Source organism: Pristis pectinata, chromosome 20 (assembly GCF_009764475.1).
Source record: "Pristis pectinata isolate sPriPec2 chromosome 20, sPriPec2.1.pri, whole genome shotgun sequence".
Classification (NCBI taxonomy): Eukaryota; Metazoa; Chordata; class Chondrichthyes; order Rhinopristiformes; family Pristidae; genus Pristis; species Pristis pectinata.
The window spans coordinates 10,303,920-10,328,045 of record NC_067424.1 but is presented as its reverse complement, the minus strand read 5'-3'; the positions used below and the strand labels follow the sequence as shown (position 1 = coordinate 10,328,045).

The 24,126-nt window shown below is 42.8% G+C and overlaps 1 protein-coding gene across 11 annotated transcripts in view; it reads left to right on the top strand.

Moving 5' to 3' along the window:
- Positions 1-5,584: 5,584 nt before the first annotated feature.
- Positions 5,585-24,126, top strand: part of lrrn2 (leucine rich repeat neuronal 2) — a 207,221-nt gene continuing 188,679 nt past the window's right edge. For all 11 annotated transcript variants that reach the window (XM_052034996.1, XM_052034990.1, XM_052034984.1 and 8 more), the window contains exon 1: positions 5,585-5,908. The gene's annotated coding sequence lies outside the window, so the exon portion shown is untranslated. The remainder of the gene's footprint in view (positions 5,909-24,126) is intronic.

Below are 24,126 nucleotides of genomic sequence, written 5' to 3'. Positions count from 1 at the left end.
GCAATATCTTACAAACACCAATGTGACTATTAGGCAGATGTTTTTGTGGTGCTAGTTAACTATAATTTCCCCAACCCTAATAATCAGAAGAGTGCCAAGCAATGACCATCAAAAACAGCGGAGAGGATAACCAAATACCTTTGATATTCAATGGGATTGCAATTGTTGTGAACCCACTATCAACATCAAGGGGGTGTTATCATTGACAAAAACTCAACTAGACCGGCCACATAAATACTGTCACTGCAGGAACAGGTATACTGCAGCGAGTGGCTCACCTCTTAACACCTAAAAGCCTTTACACCATCCATAGGACACTGTTCAGGAGAGTGATGGAATACCCTCCACATGTCTGGATAGTTGCAGCTCCAACATTACTGACAGCATCCAGGACAAAGTGGTTCATTTCACTGGCACTACATTCTTCACCCTACGAATTCATTTCCTTCATTACTGGGGGACCATAGCTAAAACACTTAAAGCTTACAAAATGCACTGCAGTTATCAACCTTAGCTACTCTGACAGCACTTTTCAAAGCTTCAAACACTACCACCAAGAAGGAGAGGTTTGACAAATACCTGGTTATAACACCGCTTGCAGATTTCCCTCTGAGTCACAGAACATCCTCACTTGGAGATATATGGACAGTCCTTTGACATCGCTTTGTCTAAGTACAGGAATTCTCTGCTCAGCAACACTATGGAAGCACATTCACTGGAAGGACCACCAGCTCAACAAGTTATCTCACCACCACCTTCTCAAGGGCATTTTGGGATAGGTAATAACTGCTGGCCTTGCCAATGAAGTCGAGATCCCAAAAGTGATTAAAAAAAGACACCTTCCTCTCTCCAGGGCCTTCCTGTGTGAAAATTGGCTCTCACTTTTCCTTCAGTGACTAAATTTCAAATGTGCTTTGAGTCTAAAATGCTTTAATACATCATGAGACTGGGAGATGTCCTATATTAACGTAAGTCTTTCTTCTCTTATACTTCTGTTCATACTTCTTTTCTCATCAGTTCTAATATAAGATTAGTGCAAAAACAACCTTGCAATAGCTCATTTGACAGAAATATTGGATATACACTAAGGACAAACAGGACTGACCATTGAATAAAAATTTTAAAAAGCTGCAGTTAGGACTCTGAGATAAAACCAGAAAATGCAGGGAATACTCAGCAGGTCAGGCAGCATCTGGGGAGAGAGAAACAGAGTTAATGTTTCAGGTTGAAGACCCTACATTTGAACCATAGCAGGTTCAGGATCCATTCCAGGTGGTCTTATCTAGTGAGAATGCTGTAACTAGCTTTATGATTAATAGGCAAAAGAGAGATATAACCAGGGGAATTCATCACTATCACCTACCAACACCAAGGAACCATTTCCTCATTATTGAGGAGTGAGATTATCAACAAACAGCCCACACTGGGATTTTCCTACATGCCACAGCAGCAATTCACAGGTCACTGTCAGGTAAGTTGCCAACTCACCTACCTTGCCAGACTGAAAGGAGTTTAAAGAAACAGAGAAAGGGAGATTTACAGTATAAGTGGGAATTATACATGATTCATCATGCCATTAATACAGGTCTCATATCTTATGAATGACAATGTCATAAATGAGTTCTGAAAGTCTACATCCTCAATTTGAGACATCAGCCCTGGTTAAACATGGAGAATGAAATGAAACCTGAATATGACAGTGGGGTAAGTTGATCAAAAACTAGGTCAACTCAGATATGCTATAAAACCACCAAACCATAAACTGGAATTCTCTTTCTCTCAGCTTCATCTCTTTCCTCTTCTTTTTCACTCTCCTTAAACCCTAACTCTTTGACCAATGTTTTGGTTCACCTCTCCCAATAATTTTTCACATGGCCAGGTATGAAAACATTGTTGTGAAGTACCTTGGGGTGTTTGAGTGCTGAGTAATTGTAGGTTTTATTTTGTTATAATCTATTCCTGGAGCCAACCACCAACAGCCTTGTCCTATGCATTCAGAACTAGTCACCTAACATGTCCATTCTGTCCTGACTTCCCACACCAATGGAAAACAAAGATACTTTCTGTTGGTCAGTTTGATCGTTTGATCATTTTTGACTATCGGCCATACTTATATTTGCTACGTCCAGTATTCTTCTATTTAACTCCTTCTGTTTTTTGTCCAGAAGATTAACCTTCCATTCTTGGAGATTCCAGGCAGCAGTCCACAAAAGATGAGATGTTGAAAGACCACCAGTACTCATTGTAACATATCCCAAGTAGAAGAGAGGGAAATATTTGGTAAGGAGGGGGGTTGGGGGGTTGGTGCATTCTTAAAACTTTGATGGTTCTATTTCTTTTAGTTTAGTGTTATTTGTTTGACATTAAACCTTGTTGGATAACATATCTGAAGTACTTTGACTTTCCCTATTTGGCAGGAAACAGAGCACAGAGTGAAAAGTTGTTTGGACTAGAGGGAACTGTGTGGCAGAGTTTCCTGGAGGTAGACCATACTTTTCCATAATATATATTAATAATTCAGATTTGGGTGTAAGAGCACAGTTTGCAAATGGCATAAAATTTGAAGGTTTAATTAACGGTGGGGAGCAGAGTAATAAGACATATGGACAGGCTGCTGGAATGGGCAGATAGGTGGAAAATTAAATTTTATGCCAGCAAATGTAAATGGCTAATTTTTGGTAGAAAAAGGACTTTTACAGGAGTCAAAGGGGTATAAGGTGGTAGTGTAGCGGTTAACCTAACGCTATTACAGCGCCAGCAACCCGGGTTCAGTTCCAGCCGCTGCCTGTAAGGAATTTGTACATTCTCCTCGTGTCTGCATGGATTTCCTCTGAGTGCCCTGGTTTCTTCCCACATTCCAAAGATGTACGGAAGTTGTGGGCATGCTATGTTGGTGCCGGAAGCATGTCGACACTTGCGGGCTGTCCCCAGAACACTCTACGCAAAAGGTGCTTTTCACTGTGTGTTTCGATGTACATGTGACTAATAAATATATCTTATCTTATCTTAATAAGGTCAGGGAGATCTGAGGGTATATATTGATAGTTCAATGAAAGTAGCAGGGCAGTTTGAGAAAGTGATTAAAAAGGAATTTGTAATTGCTGGCTTTTATAAATAGAGGCAAAGGGTACAAGAGCAGGGAAATCATGATGGATCTTTATCAAACAAAAGCTACAAAAGGAATATTGCATCCAGTTGTGGTATCACATTTTAGAAAATGTGAAGGCTTTGGAGAAGATTGAGAACAGATTGCAGGGATGAGGGTCCTTACCTCTGTGGATAGATTGGAGACTCTGGGTTGTTCTCCATGGAGGCTGCAATGAGATCCAGTAAAGGTACTTAAAATCATGAACGGTCAACAGATTAGATAAGGGGGAAACTGTTGCATTGGCAGAGAGGTCAAGAACCAGGGGAGACAGAATGAATTTGATTGGTAAAAGAACCAATTGTGACATGAGAATTTTTGTTTAATGCTGCGAGTGGTTTGGGTCTGGAATGTCTCCCGGGGCTAATGGTGAAAGCAGCTTCAATTGTAGCATTCAAATGGCAGCTGGACAGTATGCAACAGGAACGAATTTGTCTGGTGATGGAGTGGGACTAGCCAGATTGCTCTTAGACCAGTGTGGACATCAGGCTGAATAGTCTCCTTCCTTCCAGTAACTGTTCTATTCTAAGGACTAGATGTTGGAAAGTACACTAATTGGCTTAGAAATTAGACCACCCAGTGCTGCTTATTTCAACCATCTAACAATGCATTTTTCCCAGAGTGATATGTGATGGTGACTGTTTCCAGGTTGTTTTGTATGACTCTGGACCAATCACTTCTTAATGTGAGTTGTGCTTGGATGTCTGACAGGATTCTTGCGTCAAATGTGCATCGTGATGTTATTCTCCATGCAGTGTTCCTTGTGGGGAAATTAAACCACATTGCTCTGAGGAGTAACTGTTGTTCATTATTGCTGGATCAATTAGGTTTTAATAATGCTGCGTTGCACTGGAATCCCACCAACATATCTTCTGCTACCAACTCCACTCCCCATATCAATCAACTAATGACACTAGCTCCTCCCACCTTCCTACTGATTACCCTGACCCTGACCCTCTGATCCAGCAATGTCCATGATTATCCAACCTCCAAGGCTCCCCAAAGGCTCCTACCCCCTGATCGCCCTGATTGCCTAATGATCTACTTAACCACCTCCCCATCGCCATCAGCCCTAATTCGCCAGTGATTGACCCAAACCAACCCCCCATCCCAACCCCAATGCTCCAATGGCTAATCCTACTCCAGCCAGTCTCTCTTAACCATGGAACTTCTCTATCCATAGGACAACTCGCAGCTCCCAGAACCCAGCACTATCTTCACTTACTGCTCACAGACTCCAAGATGCCCCCAGCCTAACCTTACTCTCAGTATCTCCTGATCCCAAGATTCTCTCTTCTTGGTCACTGACTCTTCTCCCAGTGATTCCTCCTTGGACTGCGCTGAGTCCTACACCAAACCAATACCTTCACAATGTATTGCCGCACTAATAGTAAAGGCAGTTAAAATATACAAGACTGACTCCAGGAAGACTGAGTTCATCAGCACAAAGCGTCCAAGAACCTTGGCTTTAACTTGGCATAAAGTCTAATTTCTGATCAGAATCACATGATCACAAATGTTCACATGGATCATTTTAAACAGAACTTTGCATGAAGGGATATGTGCTTAGTTACAAAGATTGTTACTTTACATCAGATTCAAAAATATACACCCAGTCATCCCTCCTCATAAATTAGTTGGACCAGCCATTGCTACAAAACAATTCACCATGCTGGAATCTTTCTCTCTTTTTTTCCTTTTGATAAATTCCATTTTTTTCCCATTTGTTCTCTGACTTATACACCTTAAAGCCCTTCCTGATAATTTTATTATCTCCTCCCAGCCTCTCTAAATATATAGTCCATTTAATAACATAGAACAACACGTCTGTGCTGAACACGATGCCAAATTAAACTAAATCCCTTCTGCCTGCACGTGATCCACATCCCTCCATTCCCTGCATACTCCTGTGTCTATATAAAAGCCTCTTAAACCACCACTATGGTATCTGCTTCCACCACTACCCCTGATAGCGCCTTCCAGGCACTCTCTGGGTCTAAAACTTGCCCCGCACATCTCCTTTGAACTTTCCCCCTCTCACCTTAAATGCCTCTCACCTCTAGTATTCTAACTCAGATCTATTCCATTTCATAATCCTTCTTGAATGTTTCTCATCCCTTTTTATCCTGCACGCTCCTCTTGATACTTCCCATCCTTCCCTTAATATAGTCTCTGTTTCTCTCACCCAATCTCTTCCACCTCCCCTTTTCTCGCCCACCCACTCTCTCTGTCCCACTCATTTCTAAATCCCCACTTTCTCACCTCCCCCCTCCCACTCTCCCTCCTTCCTTTCCCCTCCCTCTCCCCTATTCTTCGGGCCCTGCTCGATTGCAATCTGTGCAGGGCACACAGTCAGCCAATCAGAGGTGAGTGGCACTGTGACAACGCTCCTGCACTGAGAAGCTATAGGCTCCAGAATCAGGAGCCGACAGTCTGCAATTACAGATGACTACTGTGTAGGCAAGGGTGACATGAATATAACAGCTCCACGCAGCCAGTTCCTCTGACTGCTCTGTGAGGAAAGAGGGAACGAGAGAGAGAGCAGTAGCAGAGTGAAATGAAGAGTCTTGGAGCTGCTGTGTTCTTTTGAAGGATGATCAGGCTAATCCCTCAGTGTGTTGGGGAAAACCACGCACTGATCTGAAGGTAACAGCTTCTGGACTGCTACAGTGAGATGGATGTGGGCAGAGCTCTTCGTCAGCTCGGGCTCTGAGGAACAGCCAGGCAACGGTTCAGCAGCGGGGACAAATCTCCAGATCTGCAGTGAGTATGGGAACTGTCCTACAGATGCGCTGTGACTGGGGCTTTCCGACTGGGGACACTTTGGAGCGGGGATTGTGGATGAAGTCCTGGGGAAGGGATTGGTGTTGGTGTGTTGGGGGCGGTTGGTTGTGTGGGGGAAGGGTACTGGGGTCGACTATAATTATCTCCACAAGTATCTTAGCTGAGGATCAGGAGTACAGTGCGTGCGTTCTTCTTCTAGGTTTGTTTTTTGCACAATTAGCTGGCAAGACTTTAGATGAAAGGGAGGGAGGGTTGATCAAAAGTGGTTTGAGGGACCTGCAAACAGTTCAACATGCGTAGAGGTGAGGGGGGGGGGAGGGTGGGGAAGACTCTGTTACTAAGCGGAGTGGGCGCCTATTCACTCCCCACGGATCTATCTGCAGGTCACGGGTATGCCTATTCATACTTTGTGTACTTAGCCATCCCAATGGTGGCATTTATTAGAAGTGTTCAGTGCAGCCGCATGCAGTGCTTGAACTGTTAATGTACAGTTTAGCCCAGGTGCACAGAGAGACCGCACGGGCAGAAATGGGGAGCCCGGCGGGAGCACGCTTTCCCTTCCAGCCTTCAGATAAATTGGGGATGTTGTTGCCTCTAAATGAGTTTCTAATTGTGACATGATTCAATGTGTGGTGGGGATAGTCGCGGCGGGAGGAAGCAGCGCCCGTGCGGGCTCTCTGCACTGTATGTGTGTGGAGAAAAACTGGAATTTAAATGTGGTTAGGTGCGGAGAGCAGGCGCGGCGAGAGGTTGCTCTGGCTCCAGCCTTCCAGGGGTTGAGCTGAGGGGGAAATCTGTAAATATTAGCGCCCATTTTTCTTCTAAAAAAATTTAAGGTTGGTCTTAATATTGGCGAATTTGTTGCCTGTTATTTCAGTGCACACGTAAGCGTGGCGGTCTTCTGTGGGTGAGTGTGTGTGTGCCGTGAGACCTGGCAGAAATGTTGTCTTCCTGGATCTGTGGGGCAGGAGAGGTGACTGCAGATCCCTGGCAGTGTGTGACTGTCTGCGCATCCAAGGAGAAGTTGTTGTGGGATTGTATGTGGCCACATGCATTGTGTGTGTGGGTGTTTGCGCAGGTTTGTGTTTGGATGGTTTGCTCTCTGTGGTGGCGTTTGGACGTCTGTGCTTCTGCTTATCTGCAGCCCTTTGTCACTGTGGCCGGGGGGGGGGGGGGTGCGGTTGTGTGCTCAGGTTAAATTTGATTGCGTGCTTATGAATGGAAACCGCACTCCTGTACGTCTGTACAAGGGCAAGTGAGTACGTTCCTTCATCTCCCCATAGGTGTGCGTTCGTCTGCAAGCGTGTTAGTAAATATGTGCGTGTGTGTTCATGAAGTTGTGTGTCAGAATCTTGTATTTAATAGTATGTACATGTTATAATATGGACTGCATTGACTGCAAAGGTGATTGAAGTAGATACAACTGAAACTTTCAAAAGTGAATTACATGTACAGTATGTTGGAAAATAAAAGTGTAGGGCCACAGGGAAAGAAGAGGGCAGTGGAAATAAGTTTCCAAAAAAACCATCGTGGACACCAGTGGGCCAAAAGCTCTCCCGTGTGGTATCAAGCCATATGCAAGATACTTACCCAGTATTTATATCAGTGTATGTCTGTGTATCTTCGGTCTTCATGTTAATACGTAGATCTGTGGTGATTGTATGGGTGTGTATATGCTAGGGTGGGTGTCTGTGGGTGTTAGTGTGCCAGTATGTACAATGTATACATTTATACACTGGATGGTTGTTAATGTACGTGTGTATATGTTAAACAAATCAATGGAGATTAATGTATGATTCCAATAGTGTAAATATGTATTATTTGTCTGTTTATGTGTATATCAATGGATAGATGTTGGTTAGTACATAGGTGGGTGCATTTGTGTCCTTAGTAAGTTATTTGAGTGGGGCAGGGGGATGTTGAATTGGATTCATGTAAATGTGCATCAGTAGAATTGGTGGCTGTTAGTCTGCTGAGCAAAAAGTGTTAATGTAGCTGCAGTTCTACTAATGTACATTTTGCTGCTTTATTAGTATGTGTTGCAGGTTAGATAGTAAATGATATGTGCAATGGTGTATGTGCTAAGATGTAATTATTAATAATGTTGGAGAATGGGTGTGCTGGTGTCTGGATGTACAGGGATTTTTGTGTGTTGGTGAATGTTTGTATATTAATGTGTATGTGATTTCTTGTGTGTAGCTCTGTTATTCTAATGCACATATATGGCCATGTGTAACTGTTATTTTGTAAGATGCAAATAACTTGATGGATTTATGTGCAGATATATAACTGAGCATTAGGTTATAGTATGCTCTAATGTATTGCTTTGAATGATTGCTAATACATACTAATATTGTTGCAGTCAGTGTATGAACAAACTGATTTAATGTATGTGAATGTGTTCTTGATTATCAGCTAGTGTTTTGACACTGTGGCAATGGGTGTAGTACATGTGCTAATGTATGGATATATGACCATTTGTTGTTGCATAGATGTACCTCCATATGGTCAAGTATAGATAAATGCCCATATTTTAGTGCATCACTGTGTCCCTGTGCTTTGGTGTATGAATGTGTGCCTGGGAGGCACAGCATTGAAGTTTACTAATGTGTTATTATATGGCTGTGTTAATATATTGATATCCCTGCATATGCTTTTATGGGTCCTTGGTGAATGGGCTTGTCAGTGTGTTTGTGTAATGGTCTGTCTTAGTGTACAGATGTGTTTTAGCTTATTCATTTGTCTGCATTAAGGGAAAAAAGAATCATCCTCCCATAAGACATACCCACAAATGCATTACTGGAATTTTGCACTGTAAGAAAAGATGGATGTTAATTGAAGTTGTTCCAGAAATGGTGGATTATATTCAAAGGAGGCAGTAACGTTGAAGAGAAAAAAAAGAAATTCTCTGATTAAAACTGGGCATTCCTGTGATGTCTCATATTCCTGTACTAACCAGAACTAACTCAGGGCCTGAGTTACAGGGAGAGGTTGGCCAGACTAGGTCTGGCGTGTAAGAGAATAAGGGGTGATATTATAGAGGTTTATAAAATCACGAGAGGCATAGATAATGTGGATGGTAACAGTCTTTTCCCCAGGGTAGGGGAGTCCAAAACTAGGGCGGCATAGATTTAGGGCGAGAGGTGAAAGATTTAAAAGGGACCTGAGGGGCAACTTTTTCACACTGAGAGTGGTGAGTATATGGAACGAGCTGTCAGAGGAAGTGGTTGGGGCAGGTACAACAATATCATTTAAGAAGCACTTGGATAGGAACAGGGAGGGGTGGGGTTTAGAAGAATATGGGCTGAACCAGGAAATTAGGACTAGATTAGGCAGAGAAATGTCAGATGGAGTTTAACCCGGCTAAGTGTGAGGTGTTGGCACCTTGGTAGGACTAATATCAAGAGGCAGTACACTTAAGAGCAAGACCTTTAACAGGGTTGAAGAGCAGAGAGACCTCGGGGTGCAAGTCCATGACTCATTGAAAGTGGCTACACAGGTAGACACTTGTTAAGAAGGCTTATGGAATGCTTGCATTTATTAATCAGGGTATTGAGTCTAGGAGTCAAGAAGTTATGATACTATAGAAATCTGGTTAGGCTGCATTTAGAATATTGCATGCATTTCTAGTCACCTCACTATAGGAAGGATGTCGAGGCTTTAGACAGGGTGCAGAGGAGGTTTACTTGGATGCTGCCTGGATTAGAGGGCATGTGCTATCACGAGAGGCTGGACAAACTTGGGCTCTTTTCTCTGGAGCGCCGTAGGCTGAGGGATGATCTGTTGTAAGTGCATAAAATTACGAGGGGCATAGATAGGGTGGACAAACAATATCTTTTTCCCATTATTGAGCGATCTAATACCAGAGGGCATGCATTTAAGGTGAGAGGGAATAGGTTCAGAACAGAAATGAGAGTGGAGGATGCCTGGAATGTGTTGCCGGATAGGGTGGTGGAGGCAAATTCACTGGGGACATTTAAGAGGGTCTTGGATGGGCACATGAATGAGAGGAAATTAGAGGAATATGGGCATTCTGTAGCTAGGAGGGAATAGCTATGTCAGCAGAACATTGTGGGCTGAAGGGCCTGTTCTGTGCTGTACTGTTCTATATCCTTCCAGATTGGTGGGCACCGTGGTCAGCATGGACTGGTCGGGTCAGAGGGCCTGTATCTGTGCTGTATAAGTCCTGATGAAGGGTCTTGGCCCGAAGTGTCGACTGTTTATTTCCCTCCATAGATGCTGCCTGACCTGCTGACTTCCTCCAGCACTTTCTGTGCATTATATGACTCTATGACTTGCATGTAACATCTATCCGGGTAGCCAAACTGCTTTATAGACAACTTTTGAAGTGGGGCCACTGTTGCAATGCAGGAAACCTGACGACCAGTTCAAACACAGAAAAATTACACAAAATGTGATAAGAGCAGATAAAGGAACAGATCGTATGTGATCCAGCCAGTACCCCGCATTCACCTCCCATAGCGTCCCCACAGTCACACTTCTCTTTTGTGAGCATGCAGCTACCAATGTCCTTGAGGCTTTACTGTCATAACTACTCCATGCAACAGAGTGGTATGTGAGTGGCAATTTGGCCTCTGGCAGTGCGGGGGCGGCCATGCCCCCAGGAAAAGTTGAACAATCTTTTAAAGCTTAAAAACATTCTTTTTTAAAAAAATTAATAACAAATGAACTAACAATCACAATCAGCATAAATGTTCTTTAAAAATGTTGGTGTTAATTGAAAGGGGAGAAAGGAAAGCATTCAGCTTCACTTATCTGGCTTATAGGTCTGGGACTGGTCCCAGAACCAGTGCTGAGTTCAGGGGTGCAGTGAGAGGTCCAATGTGCCCATGTTCTGTGCTTTTAGGACTGGGACTGGGACTGGTCCCAGAACCAGAACTTATAGGTCTGGGACTATAAGTTCTGGGACTATAAGTTCTGGGACTATAACCAGAACTTATAGGTCTGGGACTGGTCCCAGAACCAGTGCTGAGTTCAGGGGTGCAGTGAGAGGTCCAATGTGCCCATGTTCTGTGCTTTTAGGCTGCTATTCTTTGTAACATCAGTGACTAACCATCAGCGTAATCTGGCCCAAGCTGTTGTAGCATCGTTGTTTGAGGGACAGATATTGGCAGGAAACCAGGGAGGACTCGGTATCTCTTCAGTGCAAAGCCGAAGGATGTGATGCTTCCTCCCTGAGCAGGTAAAGCCTGTTTCTGGTAGTCTGGAAATGTCTGATCCTGTTTGATATCAAAGGCTAAGTAAACTGAGTCCTGGTTAGTACAGCAATGTAAGACATCGCAGGAATGCCAAGTTTTAACCAGAGAGGAGATGTGTGTCAAAAGGTCATGGTGCATGAGATATCACCTGTAATGCAAACAAAAATGTTGCAACGTTTAACTTGCCCTGAGGACTTGGGATTGTCTTTGACTGATTTCTTGAGAGGTTAAAAGGGGCTTCGGTCCAGCATCTCCCAGGAGACTTGACTGCTTGGCTAGATTTTGTGCTTAAGTGTCTCGAGTGGGAGTTGAACCCATAACCTTCTGATTTGGATGTGAGAGTGCTGCCACTGAGAGGATGCATTTACCATCATAGAATGTTGGACACAAGGGATGCCAGCCTGCAACTGAGGTCAGCATTGTCAAGGCAGGCAGGAAAGTGTTTCAATTTGAAAGATTCTGTGCTGCAGTGGTATAAATTGCGGAGAGAGATCGATTGCATTCTGGGACTTTGCTACTGAAGCCTACAGCAAAAGAAACAAAGGAATTCTGCTGATGTCCCAGCATACTTACCTGGTCGTTACTTCATTGCTGTTTGTGGGAGGTGCCTGTGTATGATTGGCTACTGCCTCTCCTATATTATACTTCATAGCAGCTAAACTTCAAAAGTACTTTTCGGGTGTGAAGTGCCAAGGTCCATAAAGCATATTTAAATGAAAGTTTTTTCTTTTGAATATTAATACATTTTCTAGCTAGCCCAAGGACTACAGCAGCTAATTTTTCCTTCCCTGACCAGCATCCCAGACATCTTTTGGTGGCTTCTCCATTGTGGATGGAATCATAGCAAAAATGTAATTGGGTTTTATTGTCAAATCTTCCACGTACTCTTGATCCCAGCCACAACATCTTTTAGTTAAGTAAAAGAAAGACTTGCATTTATTAAGCACCTCTCATGATCTAAGCTTGTTCAAAAGTGCTGTCCAGCAATCAAGTACTTTTCTTGTTTTTGAAGTATCATCTCTGTTGTAACATGGGAAATCAACAAGTAATATGTGCACTGCAAAGTTCCACAAAAAATATGGGATTTCTTATCAGATAATGTAGATTGTTCCTCTGATGTTTAAAAGATACAAATTAGTCTGAGACAGTGGTTGAGAGCTCTCCTGCAATGTGACCAGTTACATCAATCTGAGAGAGTGGAAGGAACCTCCCTTTAACTTGGTGACTGGTTTATTATTGTCATACAGTATGTACTGAGATACAGTGAAAGCTTTTGTTTGCATGCCATCCAGACAGACCATTCCATGCATAGACACAAGAGATTCTGCAGATGCTGGAATCTGGAGCAACACACAATAAGTGCTGGAGGAACTCAGCAGGTCAGGCAGCATCCATGGAGGGAAATAAATAGTTGACGTTTCGGGTCGACACCCTTCATCAGGACTAATGATGACATTTCATACACAAGTACATCGAGGTATTACAAAAGGGAGAAAAAACAGAATGCAAAATATCATGTTACAGTTGCAGAGAATATGCTGTGCAGATAGACAAAGTATAAAGGCCACAATGAGGTAGATTGAGAGATCAAGAGTTCATCTTTATCATACAAGAGGTCTGTTTAAAAGTCTTATAATAGCAGGGTAGAAGCTGTCCTTGAGCCTGGGGGGGTAGGTGCTCTCAAGCGCTTGTATCTCCTGCCCGATTGGGGGGGGGGAGAAAGAAAGAATGACTGGGGTGGGAGGGGTCCTTGATTATGTTGGCTGCTTTCCTGAGGCAGTAGGAAGTACAGACAAAGTCTGACCATGCAGTGATCCCTCAGGATGGTACCAGTGTGGTAGCCCATTATTCTTGTACACAAGTCTCTCGAGTAGGACTTGGAGGGGGGAAGAGGAAAGAGTTGGTAAGTTGTGCTCTGTATCCAAAGGGATTAATCTGACACAGAGGGGACACTCAGGTGACCACCAAAGATGCTGTCTTGATCAAGAGGCTACTAAGGTCCCATCCACTTTCCTAGACTGAAGAGGCCCCATGATGCTATTTCAGTAGAACATCGAGGGAGTTCTTAACTGGTGAAGACTAGTTCTCCTGGACAATATGTATCCCTCAATTACATAATTAAACTAGATTTTCTGGTATGGGAAGTTGCTGTGCAGAAAATAGCTTCCCTGTTTTCTGCATTGTAACACTGACCAATTGAAAAATACTTTTATTGACTGCATAGAACCAAGAGAAATGCTGAAGTACTAAAAGGCACTACATAAATACAAGTCTTTCTTTCCTTGTGAAACCTACAGAGCCTGGAAGAGTGCTTCAAGTAAAGGCTGAGTGAAAATAATGCCCCATTGGAGCATTGGATGTGTGGGAACGGTGGCATTCAGTAATGTATCACTATGGCTCCCGTTACCAAGGTCATTATGCAGTGAAGTGGGAAATGTAATTGTGCATTGATTTGTATGTCTACATCTTTGTGTCTGTGTACTGATGGGAGTGCAGATGTTTGTTGCTGGATTGATATGTGTGGGAGTGGGTGTTTGCACATTTGCTTAACTGAGCAGGCAACCTCACGACTGCAAGTTAATCTCGGTAGCCCTCTGCGTTAATTAAAATACTGCATTGGTAACAATAACACTCTGCTATTGTTCTGGTCAGGCATGTGCTGTTTGTGACAATTTGTATTGTAAAAAGCCTTTAATTATGTCTATACCTCACATGCAGGCTGCTATGTATCTGGGACTGTCATAACATAAAATAGGTTGTACACTCCTAAATATAGGTGTCTTGTCTCGGGATGTGTTTTATCTGAAACCTCCTTCATTTGTATCTCACTGCAAATTAATCTTGATTAAATACTAAAGTGTCCTCCACACTTCACCTGCAGACACGGACTTATGTTGGGCTTCACGGGGGCTATATTCCCCATATAGATAAGATAAGATATCTTATAAGTCACATGTACATCAAAACACACAGTGAAATGTATCTTTTGCATAGAATGTTCTGCGGGCAGCCCTCAAGTGTTGCCACGCTTCCGGCACCAACATGGCATGCCCACAACTTCCTAACCTGTATGTCTTTGGAATGTGCAAGGAAACTGGAGCACCCAGAGGAAACCCATGAAGACACGAGGAGAACGTACAAACTCCTTACAGTTGGTTGGAATTGAACCCGGGTCTCCGGCACGGTAAAGCGTTACGCTAACTGCTACACTACTGTGCCTGCCCTCATCTCATCTCATGCCAAATGCCACCCTTGCACGTGATCCTAAAGAGCGACAACTCCCACAAGTTGCAATATTATCTTAACCTTTTCTCTGACCATAAGAGTCTTAAGATATTTGGTAGAAATTTGTCCTAGTTCACAAAGCCAAACACGCCACATGGTAGTGAATGTCTGTAATACTCTCCTTCCAGTGGAGCTGAATTGTGCCAGCAGATTATAATGTGCCACTACACTGCATATTTGTCAGAAATAACCAACAATGAATTTCTAAATTAAAACAGAAAATGCTCGGAGGTCAGGCTACATCTGTGGGAAGAGAAATAGTTAAAGTTTCAGGTTGCCTATTTGTCAGAACTGGGAAGTAGAGAAAAAAAAACTTGTTGAGCTGCAGGGAGGGTGGGGGAGAGGGGATATCTCTGATAGGGTAAAACCGTGGTGACCATGGGGATAAGATGTAAACAAGGATATCTGGTCAGTGAGTGAATGGGAGCAGTTAGAGAGTGATAACATAGACAAAAGATCATGGGCAAAAGAATGTAGAAGTTGCAAAATGCAGAGCAGGAAGACATGCCCAGCAGTCAGACTAGGTGTGTCCTCCATACCCAGGGGAAAGAAAGGGGGGGATAAAAAGAAACAAACAAACTGAGTTAATATCACAGGTGGGTGACTGATACAGACCGAGGAATTAAATTACCTGAAGTTGTAGAATTCAATACTAAGTCCCGAAAGCTACAATGTACCTAGACAGACGATGAAGTGCTGTTCCTCAAACTTGCATTGGGCCTCACTGTAATAGTGCAAGAGGCCACAGACTGATGTCAGAGTGGGTGTGGTGCAGGATGGAGAATAAAAGTAGCAGGTAATGGGAATCTTGGGGTCGCTCCTGCAGGCTGAGTGCATGTGTGCTCTGCAAAGCGATCACCCAATCTGTGTTTTGTTTCTACATTATAGAAGATAGCTCATTGTGAGCACCAAATGCAGTGCATTAAATTGGAAGATGTACAGGATGAATTTCTGCCTGTTTGTTCTTCCAGTTCTAGTCTTGGGTATGCTCTGGTCCTTCCTGGTAGCACACTTGCATCTAAGATAAGATATCTTTATTAATCACATGTACATTGAAACACACAGTGAAATGCATCTTTTGCGTAGAGTGTTCTGGGAGCAGCCTGCATGTGTCACTGTGCTTCCAGCACCAACATAGCATGCCCACAACTTCCTAACCCCGTACGTCTTTGGAATGTGGGAGGAAATCGGAGCACCCAGAGGAAACCCATGCAGACACGGGGAGACCGTGCAAACTCCTTACAGACAGTAGTCGGAATTGAACCCGGGTTGCTGGCACTGTAAAGCGTTATGCTAACCACTGCACTGCCGTGCCTGCATCTAGATCAGAAGGTTGCCATTTGAGCACCTCATTGAGGCCGGCAGTTTCATGACCATTGGAATCTTGGAGGTGTCATCTTTCAGATGAGACTTTCAACTGATGGACACTTAGTCCTTCTCAGGTACACATAAATGATCCCATTTGAAGAAGCTTGTCGGAGTTTTCTCTGGCTTTCAGACGAGTATTTATCCCCCTATCAATGTAATTAAATTAAATGCCAGTTATCACAAATTTATTTCAGGGATTTTACTTTGTTCAATTTGACTGCAGTGTTTCCTACATTTTTAAAACAATGTTGTATCCCTCCTCCCCTGCCTCCACTCCCCCATCTCATTCAGTGCAATCAAATCTAATATAGGTCAATAAGTGACAAAATGAGAGTTCTAATGTTTGTTGCCTTGCTTCACACTGAGACAGAAATTCTCCCATATGACATAAGGATAACTTAAAAAGGGGTGGATGCTCCCACTTGCCTCGACCTTGTATGTATAGTTCTAAGGGTGTTACTGTTTCTACACTGGATTATGAATCTTTGGAATGTTGTGTCACAAAGCTGTGAATGGGCAGCAATTCAAGGCAAAGGTTAATAGATTTTTGGACAGTAAGGAGGTCTGGGATTGTCAGGAGATGCATGAGGTGGAGGATCTGCCATTCTTAATGGCAGAGGGGGCTTCTATTTATGTTTTTGTGTTTGTCTGTCTGTGAATTGAGATCTTTCTGATCAGAAGACAAAGGAGCAGGATTAGGCCATTCAGCCCAGCAAGTCTGCTCAGCCTCTTCACCATGAGCTAAACTATTCCCATCTAGCCCCAATTCCCAGCGTTTTCCCCATATCCCTTGATACCTTGACTAATTAGATACCTATCAATCTCCTCCTTAAACACCCCCAATGATCGGGCCTCCACAGCTGTATGTGGCAACGAATTCCATAAATCCACGACCCTCTGGCTAAAGAAATTTCTCCTCATTTCTGTTCTAAATGGGTACCCTCTAATTCTAAGACAGTGCCCTCTAGTCCTGGACTCACCCACCAAGGGAAACGACTTAGCCACATCTACTCTGTCCAGTCCTTTCAACATTCGAAATGTTTCTATGAGGTCCCCTCTCTTTCTTCTGTACTCCAGCGAGTACAGTCCAAGAGCCGACAATCACTCATCATATGTAAGCCCTTTCATTCCGGGAATCATCCTCGTAAATCTTCTTTGAACCCCCTCCAACATCAGTACATCCTTCCTAAGATAAGGGGCCCAAAACTGCACACAGTATTCCAAATGAGATCTCACCAGTACCCCATAGAGCCTCATCAACACATCCTTATACGTTATACCTCTCAAAATGAATGCCAACATAGCATTCGCTTTTCTTACCGCCGATCCAACCTGGTGGATAACCTTTAGAGTATCCTGCACGAGGACCCCCAAGTCCCTTTGCACTTCTGTACTTCTGACATCTGACAGCATATCTCCTGTCAATCCACTGTAAGGAGGCAATATGATTGCACATGATTTAACATTCTACTTGCATTCAGTGCTGGTAATTGCTTCAGGAGCCACCCCCCATCCAGTGTCAAGCTGTGTCATTTCTCATTAAATGACTCTCCTTTTATGTTGGTGGAACTATATGGTCTATGAGTGTTGATTGCACTCTTTAGATTTGTGCTATTTTGTGTTGTTGTATGACATCTTTGTAATCTGCACAAATCTCAGTGAGCTCCTGTTTTCCTTTGACAACTGAATTGGGGGTTGTTTTCAGGAAATGTGCTCTTGCTGCTGTAATGTGCTCAACTGTGTTCCAGCAATTAGATTGTAATCAACCTCGCAGGCAATCTGATGTTTTGCAAACTGCAGAGGGTGTCATTGATGTCTCCAGCAGAAATGGAGTTCTAATGATTGTGGGCACTCATTTTATAATTATTTGCTTAAAACAAATTGTAAATCTGGCCAGGGTATGTTTGAAATTTAATGTAGCAATACTTTATCCACTGTGGGTATGAGCTCTTTAAGACTGACCCCTTTTGGCACCTGTATCCAAATCACACTGTAAGCAACCAGTGGGTTTTTGTTCTAAGTGGTTTTGACATGTGGCCTGTAAGTTGTAAAATTCCATTTGTGTAACTGATCTTGACTAGATAATTATTAACAGAAGTGTTGCAATTACCTTGAATGTCCAGAGGGATTCAGCAACCTGTGTCCCCACCCTCCATCCCTGCTTCGTAGATGTGTGCGCATTGGTGAATGATATGATGCATCCCTTGGCCAAACTTACTGTTGGGCTGAGCCTTTAGGAAAGGTCAGTGGTGTTATGTATGGGAGAAAGGCCAGATCTGCAAAATCGTGTCACAAAGGAAATTGCAGTCTTTCTCGAAAGAGAGAATATTGGTAGAAGGGGAAAGACAGAAAACTATTTTCAATACTGGCCTTGAGGCCTCTGATTCTATTCTTAAGCAAGAAAATGAAGAGAGGTCTCAGTCCCTGGTTTCTGCCTGTTTGACCCACTTCATGTTCAGCTGTAACAGGTCCATGATTGTACTGGCAACGCCCCATTCATTTTTGCCTCCACTCATTCCAGTCAGTCTCCCTCAGGCAGCCCAGCCATACGGCACATTCTACCCTCTGTGCAAACCCACAATGTGACACAACTGCCTACTCATTTCAGTGATCTTGAACAAAAACCATAGTGACCATGGTTCAGTTCTGTTGCCTGAGCAACGTGCAGTTGCAAATGAGTCCTGACTTGCTCTCCTCATTGGATCAAAGAAAAGAAAGTGGAAGGTCAATGTTTGCACATCTTTCCAAGGAAGGAAACTACCCCTAGAAGGTGACTGGATGCCTAATAAAATGCAACTTCCCTTGCTAATGAGCCCAACATTACAAACGAGAAAAAATAAAAACAATATACCTCATTGTGTTCCTGAGAGGTGTGAATTAATCCCTGATTGACAGGTGGTTGCATTAACCTGGCCGTCGATTGATATTCTATAAATGGCTGCTGTTTCCTGCTTAATATTCTGCACTGGAATATGAAAACAGTTTCACACCACAGAATTGTTAAGAGGATTAAAGAAAAAGAAACATGTACAAGACGGTGTGTAATTGAGTATGTCCCTGTAAAATAAAACACAAATGTTCTCACACCACCCACGTGAACTAGCTGCTGTTTACATCACCAATCTGTATTTAGTAATCTTTGAAATGCTGCCCATTCTGAGATCCTCGGATAAAAGAACCACTTGAAATGTTTACAGCACCTATGGCATCCCAAAGGCCTTACAGCCAATGAAGTACTTTTCAAGTCGAGTCATTGCAGTAATGTAGAAAACTCTGAACCAAAATTGCACACATTGAGTGCTGATGAGCAGATAAATTATCCTGTAATGTTAACAGAGGATTAAATGTTATCCAGGATTTGAAGGATAACTCCCCTGCTCTTATTTGAAGCAACGTGAAGGGATTTACTTTGCACCCCCATTTAAAGACAAACAGGACCTCATTTTAACTTCTCATCTGAAAGACATCATCTCCAACAGTGCAGCAGACCAGTGTAGTGCATGTGGCAGTCTGCATTATATTCTCTGGAGTAAGTCTCTAGGATGGGACTTGCTCACACCCTTCTATTACGGGGCAAGACTACTACTAACTGATCCATCGCTCACAGTAATTACACTGGCAAAATCTAATGTACTCAGTTAACTGGCAACTTTTCCTGCTTGCTAATGTTCATCCTATGACAGTGCTCATAGTAGACAAAAAAGAACCAAAAAAGATATGGCAGTAGCTAGAAATCTGAAATAAAAAGATAGGAACACCAGAAGCACTCAACAGATCAGGCAACTTCCATGGAGAAAGAAACAGAGTCAATGCTTCAGGTCTGAGACACTTCCTCAGAACTGGGGAAGAGAAAACAAGTTTGTTTTCAGTAACAACGAAGGAGGAGGAGGGGTGGGTAGAACAAAGGGAATATCTCCGATAGGTTGAAACCAAATGAGTTAAAGTGGCAGATAGAGCACATTATGCTCCTTCGGCTGTGTAATGTGTTGTTGATGGCAAGGCTGTGGGACAGGTTCAGCAGGCCAGACTATACCGATAGAAAGTAAAAAAAAACAAAATGATGACTGACAGAAATGCCAAGTTCTGAAACAGGAAAACAAGTGAGTTAGCTAAAGTTGGGAGAATTCATCCAGAAGGCTGCAACGTGCCCAGACAGAAGGTGAGGTGCTGTTCCTCAAGCTTGCATTGGGCCTCACTGTATCAGTGCAGGAAGCCACAGACAGTCAGGTGGAGAATTAGTGGCAAGTAACCAGAATCTTAAGGTCACTCCTACAGACTGAACACAGATGCTCCACAAAGCAATCACCCAATCTGCGTATGGTTTTTCCAATGTAGAGACCACAATGTGAACACCAAATGCAGTACACTAGATTAGAAGTTCAAGTGAATTGCTGCTTCACTTGGAGAGACTGTTTGGATCCCTGAACAATGGGAAGGGCAGATTTGAAAGCTCAGGTGTTGCATTTCCTTTCCTATACAACCTCTGGCTCAACAACTTGTAGAGGAAGAGCATCTGGGACAGTATTGAGAAGAAGTCCCACATCAGGAGCTGCCTAAAGACAGAAGGAGCAGACCACCTCACAAACTAGCCACATATCAGGGACCACTTTACTCATCTGTGGAAGGGTCTACAATTCTCCCATTGGCCTCATCAGCCACTTCAGAACCCATAAAACCAGAATGGGAATAATGCATCCTCCATCCTAAGGGACTGTCTGCAAAGAACAAGTCATATTCAGAAATAGCCAAGACTTTGCCCCACACTCACTCCATGAATCCAGCAGAGATGCAGCGGATGTTCACCATTACCCTGTCGTCATACGCAGTGCTGCCCAACAGGAAGATACAGACCCTACTCAAGCAAGTGTTTCCATGTACTCCACAATGCATGTAGAAATAATAGCTGACAGCCTGACTTGATTTTAAAACAAATAAATGTGCACTATAATCTATAAAGGATTGGAAATGTCTGCCATTGAGTTAAAAAGACGGTGATTCAATCGATTGTTCCTAAGGACGTCATATACTATATAAGCCCCAAATAGATGTTAACCTCAGCACTGTGTGAACACGATTCTTGATAAAAAAAAGAATAAATTGCCTTGGCTATTCATTTTAAAGGACTATTGGATGTTTTGAGTTTGTTTTACTGCTGTACAGCCTGCCTGTCAGGCATGGTTGATCCAGTGAGATGTAGATAGGAAAGTAATAAAGATTTTAGAGGTACAAAGGCAGTTGCTTTTCCACCCTGCCTCATCATTACACCTTGTGTTTCCAGCTTAGCTCCTTCTATGCGCAGAAAGTAAAGGTCCAACTTTTCACTGTAGCAATTAAATGAGCCGGCAGAATTTCCTTTAGTCGATTGGTGTAGACTGAATATATTTATTACGGAAGGAATGCAGACTGGTTCATCTCACTTAAGGAGAGATTGAGTAGGCTGGACCTTGATAGTGTGTAGAAGAATGAGAGATGACCTCACTGGGATTCTTAAAGGGCTTTCAGCAAGGTAAATCCAAGGAGTATGTTTCCCCTGGTTAGGGAGTCTAGATCTAGGGGTCATAGTGTCAAAATAAGCAATAGGCCATTTAGGCTTGAATTTATGAAATTTATTCACTCAGAAGATGGTGAATCTTCAGAATTGTCCACCCCAGAGGGTTCTGAAGGTTCATTTGTTGATTACATTCTAAACAGATCGATAGACTTCTGTACGTTAAACATTCAAGGGACATGGGAATCATGCAGGAAAATGGTGTTTGACGTACAAGTTGAATGGCAGAGCAGGTTGAAGAGGTGAATATTCGCCTCCTGGTCTTTGTTATCTCCTCCTGATTAAATCAGCTGTGATTGACAAGCCGACACCACCCTCTCTCAGCCAGCGCCACCTCTTATTGTGTCCTTCAGTCTCTCCTGCTCTCCACCTGTCACAGACATTCCCTTCGTTCTCTCCATTCCTCCCTCTTCTTGACAACTTGGAACACGTTTAACTTCTAACTGTTTCCATTTCTGACGAAAGGTCATCAACCTAAAACACTCTGTTTTTCTCCCTGCATAGATGCTGCCTGACTTGCTGAGTGTTCCATATATTTTCTGGCGATTCAGATTTCCAGCATCTGCAGTTATTTGCTTTTCAGTACAACATCTTTCTTCACACTTCACACTTCAACTGGCTGATTGATAAGCAGAATACTGCTGACACTGGCATTTACTCCAAAGGTAACAACTTCCAGTCTGAATATCAGGCATATTCATAAGCTTCTTTGTGGTTTCAGGATAGCTGGGATGTATGTATGGATAGCTGGGATTTGTGTATGTCGTGAGCATATTTGCAACCCTGTGCTGTACAGAATCTTACCTCCCCCACCCCCGCACCTCACTTATTTTGCTAGTGTCTGGTATCTGAAAGATAACAAGGGAGATTGGGACTGGGTGCATCAGCAGAGAAATCCAGCAGAGAAAGGGAAAGAGAGATCAGGAACATAGGCTCTGTCTGGGATCACTATCTGCTTCAGCAGAAAGAGACCACTGTTTTATTCAATTAATGATGCTGTCAACTGTGCCGAGAATGTAAGGAGAAAGTATAACAAAATGCTCAGCAATGGCGGGTGTGTTATTCTGCCTCCTGATTAAAAAGAAAGGAAGGAGGATGTGCATGGAGTTTGGGTGTTGTTGAGATACATATTAGGCATGAGGGGCCCATAAAATGGACTATTTTGAGCCTGACTCAGTGCGATGAGTCATTTTCACCACCCTGCTGGATTTAACTAGGTTTGATATGGACAAGCTTTTCAACGTCACCTAGCAGACCTCAGTGGGGCATTTCCCACTAAAGCCTGCAGCAAGATGCTACACTCACTACCAGCCTTCAGACTGAGGGAACACTCTTTTGTATTAGAAGCTACTGGAATAATGATCAAATGAGTGGAAAAACTAAAGTACATCTCAGATATCTCTTTGTGATTTATTTCATCATCTGAACTAATCAATTAGATTCCAGTTTGTAATTCACTCCTGGGTATTTAATCCTCTGTGATGCACTTGTATGAACCCTTCCATTGCAGCCTATGCTGTAACTCACTTGCAAATGCCTGTGGCTGTAATTCATTGTCATGTTTATATGATTCCAAACTGCACTTCAAAGCTACATAATTACAAAATGTTTTGTGACATGCCAAGGATGGGATGGGCACTGTGGAAATACAAAGGCTAGGAGTAAGGGGTGGTGTATAGCAGCATCACTGTTACACTCTCAGAAGAGCAGCCACTAACCTAGTCTATTGATTTGGGAACAAGTTAAATGCCATATCAGCTGGGAATTTGAATTCAAGTAATAACGTTTTGAATTAAAAAGCTGGATATTAGTAATGGTAACCATAAAACTACTGGATTGTCATTAAGAAAAACAATTTGTTTATTGACATTCTTCAGGCATGGAGATTTGCCATCCTTACCTGTATATAACTCCACCATTGGGCTTTTGACTCTATACTACCTATTAACGTGGATCAATACATCAGTTCAATTCGGGATGAGCATCTAATTCCATGCTTGATGATGACATCCATATCCCCTGCATAAATAAAAGTTTTTCTTTATCTGAAGCCCCAAATTAGATTGTATTTCTAAACTTGCTCCAAGAAATCTATAGCCTACTGTTTTAAATAGGAAAAAACGGCACTTATAAGGATTCTTTTACCACCCACAATATCTCGGAATTCTTCACATCTACTGATCTTTGAAGGGCTGTCATTGTTATGATGTAGAAAAACTTGAGTGAAAATTAACATTCAAAAATATTCCACAAACAGGACTGAGGTAGTAACAAAATAATCTGTTCTAGTGGTGGTAGTTTAAGGATAACTATCAGCCAGGAGACCGGGAGAACACAGTTCTCTTCTTGAATAGTGATCTGGAAGCTTCCATGTCAACTTTAGGGGACAGTAGGGACCTTGGTTCATCATCTAAAGGAAGGCACCTGCAATGATGTAGTATTGTGATGTAGTCTTGTGATTCAAGATCAAGAATGCTACCAGTTATAAAAGCAAAATACTGCAGATGCTGGAAAGCTGAAAAACAAACAACATCTGATGTGAGAGAAACATAGAGTTAACATTTAATGACCTTTTATCCGAACCACATTGATTCCAGATAACAATTCTTCTGTAATTTTGTTTTCAGCAGACCTTGACTCCATTCCAGTTTGTACCCCAGATCCATTTACATGTACAAACTATCTATCTCTACAGTTGTCTCTGTGCTCTAATTCTCTTTGGGTATCAATTATATAGTGTGCAAGTCTTTCTTTTCTCCCAGTACTTACCAAAAATT